At 38.4% G+C, this 17,448-nt stretch overlaps 1 protein-coding gene across 46 annotated transcripts in view; it reads left to right on the forward strand.

Annotated features, from left to right (window-relative positions):
* The window catches only part of LOC145538978 (uncharacterized), a 225,031-nt gene that overhangs the window by 190,330 nt on the left and 17,253 nt on the right, over nucleotides 1–17,448 (forward strand). For 16 of the 46 annotated variants that reach the window (XR_014077389.1, XR_014077393.1, XR_014077399.1 and 13 more), the window contains 3 exons: nucleotides 4,223–4,388; nucleotides 5,347–5,460; nucleotides 6,280–6,377. The gene's annotated coding sequence lies outside the window, so the exon portion shown is untranslated. Of the gene's footprint in view, nucleotides 1–202; nucleotides 471–4,222; nucleotides 4,389–5,346; nucleotides 5,461–6,279; nucleotides 6,378–7,746; nucleotides 7,931–9,045; nucleotides 9,298–17,448 lie in introns of those variants that run through there. The other 30 variants (XR_014077385.1, XR_014077394.1, XR_014077410.1 and 27 more) reach the window with 9 other exon arrangements.

Below are 17,448 nucleotides of genomic sequence, written 5' to 3' on the forward strand. Positions count from 1 at the left end.
TGGTCCTAGTGCTTACTATGGTGCCTTGTATGTAGGAGGGGCTTTATAAATTATTGTTGAAGTGGATTAATTGTATGGAATAGTGGAATTTATTTGGCATGTCTCTCAGTTATTCTATCTCCTATTTACCCCTGCTATTATTTATTCCTTACACTTGTGTGTAGACTGGCATGTTTTCTATATTTCCTTTCACAAACCTCAGTAATAAAGGAAAGCAGAAAAGAAAAGCTTTGGACAGAGTTCCTGAGGAAGAATTGGTGGAGAAGAGAATGAACTAAGGGTGATTAAAATTTCGCTCTCAACATTCTTCCACCCATGGATTGAGCCATGCTAGTTCACTCTACCTATCAACATCTTCAAATTTTCCTATCTCCTTTATGTTCATTAAAAGAAAAAAAAAAATCCCCATTGTAAGCTTCTATCTAAAAAAAAAAAAAAATCCAAATACACTTGTATCCTTTAAATGTCAATATCTTCACCTCCCAATTCCTTTGATTATTTTTATATTCTTAACATAAAACTGATATTCAATAGGCTGGCCTAGGTGACATGGGAAACACAGTTTTGTTTCCCAAGCCTGACTGACTAGGTTAGGATGCTACATTCAGCATAAGCTAAATACCATTCAGCAACGGAATGCTGTGAACAAAAACTACTAGGCTTTAAAAGGCTGAAGCACAGTATATTAGACTAGATTTGAATTTCCTTTCTACTTTTAATATTTGTCTATATTTAATGAGAAAACTGTTGAAATTTTGGTGACACAACTGACGTGTGATACTGGGTCCTTGGAGGAATTCAAGATGACAAAACAAAAATGATTCCAGATTAGTGAAACGAGTACCAGTATGAAACTGCAAAGGAGCTGAGGTTACATGTCTTAAAGAAAAAAATGTAGGAAGGGTTGGTTAATCTTTAAGATATTACTGAGTATTGTAGGACTGATAGTGGGTGATTATTTTCTGTTCCTATTAAGGGAAGAACAAGTGCTTTATTATCAACCAAAATGATCGAATTTAAAAGAATCTCTTAACTCAAAGGTTAGTGAAACCCTAGACCATATTACTATACCAAACCCTCTGGGAGACCTCCTGTTGAATTCTGCTGTTCAAGGAAACAAACTTACTTTTGGGTCACAGTCTAATTTCACATTCTACAGCCTCTGAGGTAGCATGTCAGCATGTGGCTTTTTTATTTAGACATGTTATACAGAGTTTGCCTTCCTCTAGGATGAGGAATTCATACAGTTAAACTAACCATAACATCCAGCTAACTCACTGCATCCAGCTTACCACAGTATAATTCAGAAAAGTGAATTTTATAAATCCAATCACTTTCATTCTCAGGCTGGTCAGCCAGTTCTTAGCCTGAGTTCTCAAGGATACTGCATCTTGTTATACTCTATACATAATTCTAGTTTTTAGCGACAACTGAGCACCAAGTTACACGTTCCCCTGAGTTTCATTCCCAAAAATCTTTTAACAAGTCTCCCTTGAATCAATTTTCTTACTTAAAATGCCCACCACAGTTATTATCTTCCTACTTATCTGTACAGATTATTATTATTTTCATTCACTGTGTTACTGTGATGTTCTGTTGCTGGTCAGGCTCATTATAAAATTCACATTTAGAACCCCAAATTTTCATCAGTAGGTTTCAGCTAACTCAATGGATGGGAGAGTGATTCACAACTAATGGGGAAGCAGGAAAATCCATCAAAATGATTGGCATTCTCAAGTCTCCATCTTTTTCCCAGCTTTATCTTAGGTCCTCATGTTATTCTATTCCACTTAGGCTCCATGATTTTAATTATTACTTATTCACTGATAACTATATATGTTCAGCTTATCTCCTGGGTTCCTGATTTAAACATCCAAATGAATGTTTCAATTTGTACTATATCTCAGATCCAACTTGTCCAAATTTGAATGTCATGGGCTTCTCAACCCAGTTCTCTAAATCATAAACTTGGTTGTCATTTTGAATTCATTTGTCTTTTGCCAACCTATATAAAAAATCACCAATTTCCATCAGTTAAACTTCCTTAATAGTTTTCAAATACATTCTCTTCTCCTCATCTTCAGCATTATTATTTTAAATCATTATTACAGTCTTTTGCCAGGACTCCCTGGTCCAGACTTATCTATATCTGCATTTATTCTTGTCCCAACACATTTCATTCATTCAGCAACAACAACAACAAAAAACTCCTCAGAGGCCTACTACATGCCTAACTCTGCATTCAATGTTTAAAAGGAAATATACTATTTTCAGGGATAGTTTGAGATCAGTGGGAGAAATGAACAAAAGTAGATGAAGGCAGTGAAGCCATTTAAGATCAGTTATCTGTTAATTAAAAAGAAAGTCACAACTTTCTAGTGAAATAAATGGAAAAGGAGAGTGACTAAGAAAGTAATATATGCCTTATTTTCACTGAAGTCTGAAGCAATCAGAAAACACAACTACGGGTCTGTAATAGCCTGAGGGGGAGATGGTATTGATGTTGTTATTGCTTCATCTATATTGAGAATGAAGGTGAGTGATTAAGCTATGAGGGAGAAGCAATAACTTGACCCAGGTTTTGATAGGTAGGGCTGGGTGCCCCCCCAGAAACCAGATTATAGTTTTCTGCTATATTAAGATAGCAGTGCTGAGCATAGTGCACCTGTTTTCCACTTCTTGCTCTGCCTAACAATTTGCTTTTTACATTCTGGAGACTGCATTCCATAGAAGCACCTGATTAAGTGAGCAATGAGCAAAATTAGATAATGATACAGGACCCAAATGGAGTCAGTAAGAATTCAACCGAGCCACAGTCTAAGCCTGAGGAAAACTGTTTGCAACAAACCATGTTTATGAGGAAATGGGAAGGGCTAGGAAGCATAATGTAATCAGTGTTCAATGTTACTGTGTTAGTTCAGACAGCAAAACCTTACGAAAGGTGTCAGAAATTTCATCAAACTTGGCATGAACTTAGTGCACCATCTTGATTCTACCCAGTGGATTCTGTAGAACCATAAAACATGGAGCTGAAACAAGCCTCTGAGATAGTCTGGTCCAGTTCTTTCACTTTACAGGTGAAGAAATCAAAGCCTAAAGAGATTAAGAAAGTATGTATCTGAAAATTACTTCGTATGTCCTCCTTCAGTGGTCTGGGTGAGCAAAAATTACCTCCTCACAGTTCAAATGCTCTAATCTGAGTTCAGGTCGTCAGGATAGCACAATTCACTAAACCTGTCGTGTTAGGAATCACTGATTCTTCTGTCCACACCATAAAGGCTACATTTCCAAGTTGCTAAAAAAAAAAAACCAGAAGAACATGGCTGAGATTGTTTTTAATAGTTGCATCACTGATTTCTGATCCCAGTGTATTTTCTTTGGAAATTTTGGCTGTCTCTTAGAAGGTCTGTAAAAGCTATTATTTGATTGCCCTGAATATTTTATTTCATGATTTTATTTCACTGTGACGTTCACAGATTCATGTATTTATCTGACATACTCCTTTTTTCAGCTGTTCTTTCCAAGTAACAAAGGCTAACTAGGTTAAAACATTTAGAGGTAAATACTGGGTCAGGAAGATCCCCTGGAGAAGGAAATGGCAACCCACTCTAGTATTCTTGCCTGGAGAATTCCATGGACAAAGGAGACTGGTGGGCTACAGTCCCTGGGATCGCAAAGAGTCAGAAACAACTGAGCAACTAACACACACACACACACACACACACACACACACACACACACACACACTGCCTCAAAGGGGATTCCCAGGTGGTGCTAGTGGTAAAGAACCTGCTGCAAATGCACGAGACATAAGAGACTTGGGTTCAATCCTTGGGTCAGGAAGCTCCCCTGGAGGAGGGCATGGCAACCCACTCCAGTATTCTTGCCTAGACAATACCATGGACAGAGGAGCCTGGTGAGCTATAGTCCATACGGTCACAAAGAGTTGGACATGACTGAAGTGACTTAGCACGCACGCACACACTGCCTCAAAAACATGAAAAATTTACCAGATATATTTAACATACTGATTTGTACATATGCACATACACACAGCCTCACTATTTGGTCTAGCATTCATCTTTAATATTTGTAAATATATGGTGATAATTACAGGAAACTATCCATGTTTTACTTCTCTTAGACTATAATGATATACTTGCAGGTGATTGAGAAACAAAGGCTCTCTTCTCATTTTTCTTCTTCTTTTTTCAAAATATAGCCCATGAGAAAGATCCGGGTTAATCCTTTCTTGACTGGAGGGCCCAGGACATGAAGAGTTTAGAGTCAGTGGAACACGCAAAGCTCATCCCTGCTGGCAATGAGCTTTAGGGAGTCACTCAAGCCAGAAAAGGCAATTTGAACTTCAAATTCTGCTGTCTGTCCAGGTAGTGTCCTTTCTGCTGAATCCAGAGAATTCTTGCCAATCTGGACACTCACAGATTGTAGTGTGGATTTCTGCCCAGGGAAGCTGGATGGCTACCAACTCCTGCTTAACAGAGAACCATCTATACTCCTGAAAAGTTTTCTCTTGGTCATGAATCACACACACAAACAAATGAAGTCTGAAAGGAAGTTTTATATGTGGGGATGTAGCCCTGGGAAAAGGTAACAATTACATGGATAGGAGAGATGACCTACCAGATGATTTTGAGAAGTACAGACTGGGTCAATCCTAGAAAAACTTTGGGGAGAGGGTAGGTACGTTGGTGCAGAGAGTTGAGATTTACTGTTGTCCTTCCAACCCAGCCATTATACCTCTTTATTCATTCTTGATACCCTAATAAAATAATTGACAAAAATTTATTAAGCATCAAACATATATAAGACCAGCTAGATACTTCATGTAACTCTAAAGAGGTATAAAAATAACTCCTGCACGCAAAGAGCTTATTATATAGTTGGGTAGAAAAGACAAGAAGGCAAGGAAAGTGGAATGTGATAAAAAAAATTAAAAAAAAAAACCCAAATGAATCCTGCAAAGATTCTATTTCAGGTGAGAGAATCTACAAGAGACAGTGTGTTTCAGAAAAAGAACCACATGACTTGAGCTAGAATTGAAAGATGGTGTGGTATAGACACCAGTTGCCACTCAACATCTATTTTCCTCTTTATCCTTAGTAAAAGAAACCTAACTCTATCTGTATGGAAACCAAGTCAAAAGACATTTCCAGGTGTACTATACACCTGGTTGTCACCATGTGATTAGGTTCTGGCCAATGATATGTAAGCTGAAGTGTTGTGTGGACAGCCAGAAAGGCTGCTTAAAAGGACATAAATCATCAGGCACCAATTTGATGTGTTCGCCTTTCTTCCTCTGTCTAACCTGAAACTTTAACATGACAGTTGAGCAGTAGCAGCCATTTTGAACCAAGAAGATAACCTTGAGGATAAGATCCACATTCTGAGATGATGGAGCAAAAAGGGCACACGACTAAGAGAATCTGCAGTCTTTTAAAGGTAAAAGTCTAGACCTGAGGCTTCCAAACTATGGTCTTGACCAATCAGAAACACTTTTTTCTCAAAACTGGAAAGGATAAGCCTTTATATATGTTTTAACATAAAAACAGAATAAAATTAATTCTCTATCATTATTGTCATTTCATATCAATAAACATTTTACAATTAAAAAATTAGATTAATCTCATAGCAATCATTACTTGAATAATTGTAACATTAAGAAAAAATTCACATATTACCCTATTTTTTAAATTTATTTCAATATGGACCATCATCAGTCCTTTGATAGATCAACAGAAGTCTATACACTAAGGCTTGGAAATTGTTCTCCAGATTTTAGAAATTTTATTATAGAGTAGTATCTCCCCTGGAGAAGGAAATGACAACCCACTCCAGTATTCTTGCCTGGAGAATCCCATGGACAGAAGAACCTGATAGGTTACAGTCTGTGGGGTCACAAGAGTCAGACACGACTTAGCGACTAAACTACTACTACTAAAATTTGCACTGGAGAAGGAAATGGCAACCCACTCCAGTATTCTTGTCTGGAGAATTCCACGGACAGAGGGGCCTGGCGGGCTGCAGTCCATGGGGTCACAGAGAATCAGACACGACTGAGTGACTAACACACACACACACACACACACATACACACACAGAGTATCTCCCCACATACAACATGTAAAATAAATTTGAGTTGTAAATGTGATGATTTGGGGTGCTGTGTGAGAAGGTTTCATATCATGCCTAGAACAGGCAATAAATATCATTGAATCAAATAGTGAAAAAGTTATCATGCCTTTTTCTGTTTTCCTTCAGCCCTTCCAACTAGAGAGGAAGACTCAATTTGATACTACTCAATCAGTAATCCAATACTAAGGTAATCTTCCATTTAATAAAGAGATAATGGATATCAATATCAGAGTCTGGAAAAATGCAGGAAAGAATAATTAGTTATAATTTAATTAAGATTGCTTTGTTTCCATTATATTTATAGTTATAGTTATCTTTCTTTTTATAATAAAAAGTGTCAATATTTTAAATAGTGATAAAAAAATTCCCTTTTAAAGAAGACAGACATAAAGTTCAAGGTTTTTAAAATCTCTATAAAAAATATACTAAGTAGCTAATCATATAGTGTTACTTGAATACACTAAAACTGATGAAGATGTTACATGAATGACTGAGTAAATGGAAACAATTATGTGAGGGCCATAGAGAGTTATCTGATCGATGGCTCTATCCCCAAAACCAGGACAGTCACTCAAAATGAAACAACCTGGTTTAACTGGAAGGTTTGGTCTCTTTGCATTCTCTTTGGCATGTCTTTGGCTTTGCTTTTCCTGACTTCCTTTACCCTGATCTGGTTAACCTGACCCTAAATCTTACCTATTCTTTATCTGAAGCTCTAATCCATAGTGCTGAAATTATGCCCACTTTAATCTTCTCTTGTCCAACTCTGGGCAGCTATAATAACTGCTCCTGACAACTTATTCTATGTGGTAGATTTCTCATTCTGAACCTCTACCAACACCTTTACTAACATACTCACTACTCTTAGTGAACTCCACCTCCATGCCAGAACTCATTGTCAACCTGAGACCCAAGAAGTATTATCAGACTTCCACCAAAAATTCAAAAGGACAGGTTATAATTAATGTACTTTTCAGAAAAACTGAGGAAAAAATGTTTCTATGTTCTTACTGAACCAATCCATTTCAGCTCAGCTTAGTCATTAGTCTCACAAACTAGATATTTTCCTAAAATACTATCTTATAAAAAATTTGATTCTATGGAATGATCATTATACCTTCCAGAAAAAAAAACAAATCTCCTTCTAGTAGAGCTTAGAGAAATATTCACCTTCCTTCTGCTCTATGAAGCCCATCAAAATTTCAAGTTTTCAAACAGATTTCCTTTCAACAGTCTATGTTCTTTTCTCCCATAAGAGTACTGTTCTTTGACTCCAGAATCTCATACTTATTTTACTAGCTGTTAAATAAATGTAAGAATCAGGCTGAAAGGGTCCTTAAAGTTTGTCTAATTAACCTTCCATGCAATGTTAAAACTCCTTCTACCAATAACTCTAATGGGAAATAGTTTTCACTTAAAAATGTGTTAAACCACCTGAAAGTCTTATGGAATTAGTTGTTTTTCTAAAAGTGATTAACATTGCACTGGGATATCTGCATGCTCAGGCTGAGGCTGGTCAGTCCACAAGAGATGGATGGCGAGGGTTGGTGAGATGTGTTATCTGTAGCAATGTAACCATATTTCTTATTGTAGAACTAACTGACCCATATAAAGATGAAATGATGACTTGACCACTTCATCACTTGGAACCAACACTCATCTGGACCAAATACTAACAAATATAGTAGTTAAACAGTTATATGGGAAAGATAGATGCCCTGAGATGAAAAAAAAAATCACATTAAGCTGGAAACATTAAATTATTACAAAACTGCAACGTTGCATTTTAACAAAACTGCAAGTATTTGGCAAGACCTCCTGGTTTCCATTCAAAAGAGAGTGGAAGGGTATTAACACTTGATGATGCCAGTAATTATGATAGGCATTTTCATCTATTTTACCTTATTTAAGCATAATTTATAGAGATTCAATGTTTGAAGCCACTCACTCAAGGTCACATAGCTTAGTAAGCAGTTGATCTGTGATTCAAAAGTTTCATTGTAACCATGGATTAACCCATTATACACTTGTCAGAACTCATAGAATTATACTATACAGAGTGAACGCTAATGTTCAGTTCAGTTCAGTTCAGTCGCTCAGTCATCTCCGACTCTTTGCAACCCTGTGAACCACAGCACATCAGGCCTCCCTGTCCATCACCAACTCCTGGAGTTTACCCAAACTCATGTCCATTGAGTCGGTTATGCCATCTAACCACCTCATCCTCTGCCGTCCCCTTCTCCTCCTGCCCTCAATCTTTCCCAGCATCAGGGTCTTTTCCAATGAGTCAGCTCTTCGCATAAGGTGGCCAAAGTATTGGAGTTTCAGCTTCAACATCAGTCCTTCCAATGAACACCCAGGACTGATCTCCTTTAGAATGGACTGGCTGGATCTCCTTGCACTCCAAGGGACTCTCAAGAGTCTTCTCCAACACCACAGTTCAAAAGCATCAATTCTTCGGCACTCAGCTTTCTTTATAGTCCAACTCTCACATCCATACATGACTACTAGAAAAACCATAGCCTTGACTAGACGGACCTTTGTCAACAAAGTAATATCTCTGCTTTTTAATATGCTGTCTAGGTTGGTTATAACTTTCCTTCCAAGGAGTAAGTGTCTTTTAATTTCATGGGTGCAATCACCATCTGCAGTGATTTTGGAGCCCCCAAAAATAAAGTCAGCCACTGTTTCCCCATCTATTTGCCATGAAGTGATGGGACCGGATGCCATGATCTTAGTTTTCTGAATGTTGAGCTTTAAGCCAACTTTTTCACTCTTCTCTATATTAAGTATGGACTTTAATTCATAACAATGTTTTGAGGCTTCCATGGTGGTTTAGAGGTTAAGAATGTGCCTTGCAATGAAGGGGACACAAGTTCTATCTCTGGTCAGGGAAGATCCCACTTACCTTAAGGCAACTAAGCCTGTGAGCCACAACTCCTGAGCCTGCATGCAGCAACTACTGAAGACCACACACCCGAGAGCCTGTGCTCCATAACAAAAGAAACCACCGCAATGAGAATCCTGAGCAAAGCAACAGAAGAGTAGACCCCGCTCATTGCAACTAAAGAAAAGCCCATGTGCAGCAACAAAGACCCAGTGCAGTCAAAAATAAATAAATAAATAAAATGCTATAAAACATAATGTGTCAATATCTGTTCATAAATTGTAACAAATATATCACATTAATTCAAGATGTTAATATCAGGAGAAATTATGAGAGATAAGTAGAATAGAATTTTCTGTATTTCTCAATTTTTCTGTAAAACCCATTATTGCTATAAAAAGTCATTGATGTTAAAAATAATTTTAAAATAAATAAAATATTCATACACACACATTTAACTAATCATTCCTTCTCCCACTCTCCCCTAAACTCACTCCAGTCAGGTTTTCCATGGTTCTACCTCTGCATGGACACTGAGCACATCAAGGTCATCCGAGACCTCCATATCCATGTGTGTAATCCTCAATGTTCATCTTATTTCACTTATCAATAACATTAGACACATCACAACCTCTTTGTTGAAATACTTCACTTTTCTTCCAGGCATCACATTCACATTTTTTTTTTTTTTTCTCTTCCTTGACCTCTCCTTTTCAGCTTTTGCTGATTTCTTATTTCCCCTCTGACCTCTTAACATTGAAGGGCCCCAGAATTTAGTCCTTTTGACTTCGTCCCTTTTCTATCTACCTCACTTCCTTGGTAGTTTTATTTAATCCAATGACTTTAGATTATGCTGGTGATTCTCAATTTTTTTAATGTTCAAAGATCTATTCTTTCTCTAAAATTTAAACTTACATAACTGTTTAACATCTTGTACTAGTTAGAGCTCTCCAGAGTAACAGAACCAAAAGGAAATTTATTATAAGGAATTTGCAAATTGGCTTACATGATTATGGAGGCTGGCAAATTCAAATATGCAGCATGGGCTGATAGGCAGATATCTGGAGTCAACTGTTCAGATAAAGTCTGAAGGCAGTCTACTGGAGAATTCCCTCTTGCTGGGGGAAATCAGTGCTTTTCTTTTATTCCCTTCAACTGATTGGATGAAGCCCACACATTATGGAGGGCAATCAGTTTTATCCAAAGTTTACCAATTTAAATGTTAATCTTGTCCAAAACATTTTCCAAGTAAGCACTTGTAATTAACCTTCACACATCTCAAACATAATTTGACAAATCTCCACTTATTTTCTTTCCCCAACTCAGGTAATGAGAGCTCCATCCTTCCACTTGCATCAGCCAAAAACTATGAAGTCAGTCTTGGTTTGTTCTTTCTCTTACAACTTACATTCAGTTTTTCTTCTCTCCCCCTCCACTGACACTATCCTGGCCTATGCTATTATCTTCTTCCACAAGTTTAGCAAGAGCCTCTTACTGGTCACTGGATATTTCTCTTACCCTCCTCCTCAGTCTGCATTACTGTTTCTCAAGTTGTATTGTGCACACACATCACCTGGGGATCTTCTTAAAGACAGATTCTGGTTTAGAAAATCTGGGGTGGGGCCTGAGAGTTGCCATTTCTGACATGCTCCAAGTGATGACCATGTTCCTGGTTCATAGACAACACTTCGAATAGCAGAAGTCAGAGTGATGCTTTTAAAACATAATTGAAATCATGTTTCTCTTCTGGCTCAAAATAATCCAACTGTTTTTCCAATTCACTCAGTGTAAAAGCTGTACTCCTTGTAGGGGCCAACGTATGCAGGTCAGGAAGCAACAGTTAGAACTGGACATGGAACAACAGACTGGTTCCAAATAGGAAAAGGAGTACGTCAAGGCTGGATATTGTCACCCTGCTTATTTAACTTATATGCAGAGTACATCATGAGAAACACTGGGCTGGAAGAAGCACGAGCTGGAATCAAGACTGCCGGGAGAAATATCAATAACCTCAGATATGCAGATGACACCACCCTTATGGCAGAAAGTGAAGAAGAACTAAAGAGCCTCTTGAGGAAAGTGAAAGAGGAGAGTGAAAAAGTTGGCTTAAAGCTCAACGTTCAGAAAACTAAGATCATGGCATCTCGTCCCATCACTTCATGGCAAATAGATGGGGAAACAGTAGAAACAGTGGCTGACTTTACTTTTTTGGGCTCTAAAATCACTGCAGATGGTGATTGCACCCATGAAATTAAAAGATGCTTACTTCTTGGAAGGAAAGTTATGACCAACCTAGACAACATATTAGAAAGTAGAGACATGACTTTGACAACAAAAGTCCTCTAGTCAAGGCTATGGTTTTTCCAGTGGTCATGTATGGATGTGAGAGTTGGACTATAAAGAAAGCTGAGCACCAAAGAATTGATGCTTTTGAACTGTGGTGTTGGAGAAGGCTCTTGAGAGTCCGTTGGACTGCAAGGAGATCCAACCAGTCCATCCTAAAGGAGATCAGTCCTGGGTGTTCATTGGAAGGACTGATGTTGAAGCTGAAACTCCAATACTTTGGCCACCTTATGCGAAGAGCTGACTCATTTGAAAAGACCCTGATTCTGGGAAAGATTGAGGGCAGGAGGAGAAGGGGACGAAAGAGAATGAGATGGTTGGATGGCATCACCGACTCAATGGACATGGGTTTGGGTGGACTCCAGGAGTTGGTGATGGACGGGGAGGTCTGGCGTGCTGTGGTTTATGGGATTGCAAAGAGTCAGACACGACTGAGCGACTGAACTGAGCTGAACTGAAGCTCTTCTGTCCATGGGATTTCCCAGGCAAGAATACTGGAGTGGGTTTCCATTTCCTTCTCTGACCCAGAGATCAAACCCGGGTCTCCTGCATTACAGCTGGATTCTTTAACAACTGAGCCACCAGGCAAGTCAGGATACCTGTGACCTTCTTTGATTCCTTCTCATTGCCATTTGGTATCTGCCTTATTTGGGGGCACCTAATATAAGGCTTCATCTATAATGCTCAGTTTCAGAAGCTATTATTTTATCATAATTCTGATGGCCAGTCTCACCTTGCCTATTGAGGTCTGCATGGTCAGAAGTATGCATAAACCAGTTATGTTTCTAGTTTTTGTTAATGGATCACTGTATTTAACCTTTTAAAGTGAAGCTGTACATACTCAACACATATATAGCTCGATTAGGGCCTTTTCATTCCTTAGCATCCAGCTAACTTCTACCCACTCTTCAGGTCCCAATTCAAATTTCATTCACACTTCCTGGAGCCTGTCCAGTACTCATTAAGCCAGGGATAGAGGTCTCTTCTCTCTGTTCCCACAGAAACCCACACTTACCTCTACCAAAATGTTCAGGACATAGATCATAATTTTTGGAGACTATCACTTCCACTGTCTATAAACACTTTGAGGGCAAGGAGACTGCCTTACTGTCTTATGCCATATGCCCCCCTACCCCCATATCCACTCAGCACAATACCAGGGATACAGTAGACAATCCATCCATCCATCCATCCATCCAGTTCATTCTTTCACTTACTCAACACATGTTGAGCTTCAAATATGTGCCAGATACTGTTCTGTATCCTTAACACATGAGGGGGGAAATTCCTGTGATTACAGAGCCAACATTATAAAGGAGGTATAAGTAACACCTCCAATACTTGCCATCTGATGTGAAGAGCTGACTCATTAGAAAAGATATTGATGCTGGGAAAGATTGAAGGCAGGAGAAGAAGGGGAAAACAGAGGACAAGATGGTTGGATGGCATCACCAACTCAATGGACATGAGTTTGAGCAAGTTCCATGAGATAGTGAAGGACAGGGAAACCTGGTGTGCTGCAGTCCGTGGGGTTGCAAAGAGTTGGACACAACTGAGCGACTGAACAACACCAACAAATAAGTAACATGTAATTTGGTGGATGATGATAAGTGCCATGGAGAAAAACATAAAAATAATGAAAGTTATGGGGAATCCAAGGATAGATCGAGGGGTGGGGCTGTCACAGAAGAGCTAATTGGTAACTTGATACTTAAACAAAGCCCAGAAGGAGGTAAGGAGACTAATATGAAAAGCCAAATGTATAGGGTGAGGTCCTCCTCTACTTTCACAGCACAGTGTAAGACAGGATTTTTTTGGCTGATGTTTTAGACATGGATTGTTGGATTCTAGTACGTCTGTTTCTCCAAACAGCGGCCACCCCCAGAGCAGTTGCAGTCTCTACACATTAGTCTCTCCTTTTTCTTCCTCCTACTTTCCCATTCAAACTTTGGCTCCTCTAACTCCTCTCTGACTCATCCTGCTCTTTTATTCTTGGTCATAATTCTGTGTTCTGACTCATTCAGTTCTAATCACTGAAAATTCACTTCCTTTGTAACCAGCACTAGGCTAAGTAAGAGGAAAGATTACAAAAGAGCCCAAGATCCTTGAGGGCCTTCTGTCTAAATATAGACAAAAGAGACATAAACAAGCCCCTTCTTTTGACAAACACCTGTGCCAAAGTGTTACTACCTATGAAACTATCTCTATTTTTCAAACAAAGAAAATGTATAACATCAAGTAAAAGGAAACATAATATGATATACATCAAATTGGGAAGAGGTTTATTCATTATCAATACCTGTACCTTTTGATTATTTCCCAAATCTTAAAAATGACATTTTTCTAGCAGACAGGTAGTAACAGGATATGTATTATTCATGCACTCAAAGTGCCTACAACATTTGTATTTCAGCAAAATACCCACCTCTCTTCCAGATCATGCAGTAACAATTACGCACTGGCTAAAAAAGGAACAACTGGGTTTTTGTTGTTGATCATAAAGGTGAAGTTTATTGATTTAAAAAGAATTTGTCCAAATTGGATTTTTGTGTGTGTGTTTCTGATTTAAAAGGGGGCAGTGTTTAGCAAGCAGGGATATATGAGTCAGAGAAAACATTTCCAGCATGCTGTCTGGTTGAAAAGAAAGAAGAAAAGGGGATTAGCAATTGAACACCTGCTTGATGCCAGGCACTATGGCAGATACTTTCCAATATATTATTCTATTAACATATGCCATCTCATGATACACACACATATATACACAAATTTAGAAGGAAGGTACTATTACTATCCTGAGTTTAAATACAAAGAAAATTGAGTTTCTGAGATAATTTAAATAAGTTTTCAGTGAGCACAGCTGATGAGTAGCACACATATGATTCCAGATATGTCTGGCTCTGAGAACCATGGTTTCTCTACTCTTTATTGCTTCTCTCAGATGAGAACATCATGTTGATGAAGCCATAAGGTTGATCCTTACCTTGTGTTGGCTTAAATCTGAGCCAAAGCCTACTCTCTTCCACTGTCCACATTCAGGCCAGAGCCTTATGTATCCAAAGTGTGGTTCAAAAAGACAGCAAATAAGAATGTGTAAGCTAGATGAGAATAAACCCATCCTGACCCCTGGATAAAAAAGGGTAAACATATACACTGATGATGTATCATCAGTGCCATTTTTGTTGGGCCCAAAGGCTAACAGAACTTGACCTTTGTCTTTCTATAAATCTAAGTTACTTTCTATCCTTTAAATGATAGAGTATTGTCATTCACAATGTCAAAGAAGGCAATTATAAAGATTCCAGCAATCTAGATCAGGAGAGGAAATAGCCAGATGCATTTTGATTAATCATAGCCTTCTTAGTAGAATTGGTTATTAGGTTGTTCAGTCACTCAGTTATGTCCAACTCTTTGCGACCCCATGGACTGCAGCACTCCAGGCTTCCCTGTCCTTCACCATCTCCCAGAGTTTGCTCAAATTCATGTTCATTGAGTTGGTGATGCCATCCAACCATCTTGTCCTCTGCCGTCCCCTTTTCCTGTTGCTTTCAATCTTTCCCAGCATCAGGGTCTTTTCCAATGAGTCAGCTCTTTGCATCCAGTGGCCTAAATATTGGAGCTACAGCATCAGCCCTTCCAATGAATATTTAGTGTTGATTTCCTTTAGGATTAACTGGTTTGATCTCCTTGCAGTCCAAGAGACTCTCAAGTGTCTTCTCCAGCACCACAGTTTTCTTCAGCGCTCAGCCTTCTTTATGGTCCAACTCTCACATCCATACATGACTACTGGAAAAACCATAGCTTTGACTATACAGACCTTTGTTGGCAAAGTGATATCTCTGCTTTTTAATATGCTCTCTAGGTTGGTCACAGCTTTTCTTCCCAAGAGCAAGCATCTTTTAATTTCATGGCTGCAGTCACCATTTGCAGTGATTTTGGAGCCCAAGAAAATAAAGGCTGTCACTGTTTCCATTGTTTCCCATCTATTTGTCATGAAGTGATGGGACCAGATGCCATGATCCTGGTTTTTGAATGTTGAATTTTAAGCCAGTTTTTTCACTCTCCTCTTTCACTTTCATCAAGAGGCTCTTTAATTCCTCTTCACTTTCTGCTGTAAGGGTGGTTCATCTGTATATCTGAGGTTATTGATATTTCTTCCAGCAATCTTGATTCCATCTTGTGCTTCATTCCAGCCTGGCATTTCTCATGATGTACTCTTCATAAAAGTTAAATAAGCAGGGTGACAATATACAGTCTTTATGTACTCCTTTCCCAATTTTAAACCAGTCAGTTGTTTCATGTATGATTCTAACTGTTGCTTCTTGGCCTGCATACAGGTTTCTCAGGAGACAGGTAAGGTGATCTGGTATTAATAACTCTTTAAGAATTTTTTGATTCACCATTGCAACAAAAAGAATAAAATACTTAGGAATATATCTACCTAAAGAAACAAAAGACTTATATATAGAAAACTATAAAACACTGATGAAAGAAATCAAAGAGGACACAAACAGATGGAGAAATATACCGTGTTCATGGATTGGAAGAATTAATATAGTGAAAATGAGTATACTACCCAAAGCAATCTATAGATTCAATGCAATCCCTATCAAGCTACCAATGGTATTTTTCACAGAACTAGAACAAATCATCTCACAATTTGTATGGAAATATAAGAAACCTCGAATAGCCAAAGCAATCTTGAGGAAGAAGAATGGAACTGGAGGAATCAACCTGCCTGACTTCAGGCTCTACTACAAAGCCACAGTCATCAAGACAGTATGGTACTGGCACAAAGACAGAAATATAGATCAATGGAACAAAATAGAAAGCTCAGAGATAAATCCACACACCTATGGACACCTTATCTTCGACAAAGGAGGCAAGAATATACAACAGAGAAAAGACAATCTCTTTAACAAGTGGTGCTGGGAAAACTGGTCAACCACTTGTAAAAGAATGAAATTACAACATTCTCTAACACCATACACAAAAATAAACTCAAAATGGATTAAAGATCTAAATGTAAGACCAGAAACTATAAAACTCCTAGAGGAAAACATAGGCAAAACACTCTTTGACATAAACCACAGCAGGATCCTCCATGACCCACCTCACAGAATATTGGAAATAAAAGCAAAAATAAACAAATGGGACCTAATTAAAATTAAAATTAAAAGCTTTTACACAACAAAGGAAACTATAAGCAAGGTGAAAAGACAGCCTTCAGAATGGGAGAAAATAATAGCAAACGAAGCAACAGACAAACAATTAATCTCAAAAATATACAAGCAACTCCTGCAGCTGAATTCCAGAAAAATAAACAACCCAATCAAAAAATGGGCCAAAGAACTAAACAGACATTTCTCCAAAGAAGACATACAGATGGCTAACAAACACATGAAAAGATGCTCAACATCACTCATTATCAGAGAAATGCAAATCAAAACCACAATGAGGTACCATTTCACACCAGTCAGAATGGCTGCTATCCAAAAGTCTACAAGCAATAAATGCTGGAGAGGGTGTGGAGAAAAGGGAACCCTCTTACACTGTTGGTGGGAATGCAAACTAGTACAGCCACTATGGAGAACAGTGTGGAGATTCCTTAAAAAACTGGGAATAGAACTGCCATATGACCCAGCAATCCCACTGCTGGGCATACACACCGAGGCAACCAGAATTGAAAGAGACGCATGTACCTCAATGTTCATCTCAGCACTGTTTACAACAGCCAGGACATGGAAGCAACCTAGATGTCCATCAGCAGACGAATGGATAAGGAAGCTGTGGTACATATACACAATGGAATATTACTCAGCCATTAAAAAGAATACATTTGAATCAGTTCTATTGAGATGGATGAAACTGGAGCCCATCATACAGAGTGAAGTAAGCCAGAAAGAAAAACACCAATACAGTATACTAATGCATCTATATGGAATTTGAAAGATGGTAACGACAACCCTATATGTGAGACAGAATAAGAGACACAGATGCATAGAACAGTCTTATGGACTCTGAGGGAGAAGGTGAGGGTGGGACGTTCTGGGACAATAGCATTGAAA

Source organism: Giraffa tippelskirchi, chromosome 2, assembly GCF_054371585.1.
Source record: "Giraffa tippelskirchi isolate mGirTip1 chromosome 2, T2T-mGirTip1v1.2.pri, whole genome shotgun sequence".
Classification (NCBI taxonomy): Eukaryota; Metazoa; Chordata; class Mammalia; order Artiodactyla; family Giraffidae; genus Giraffa; species Giraffa tippelskirchi.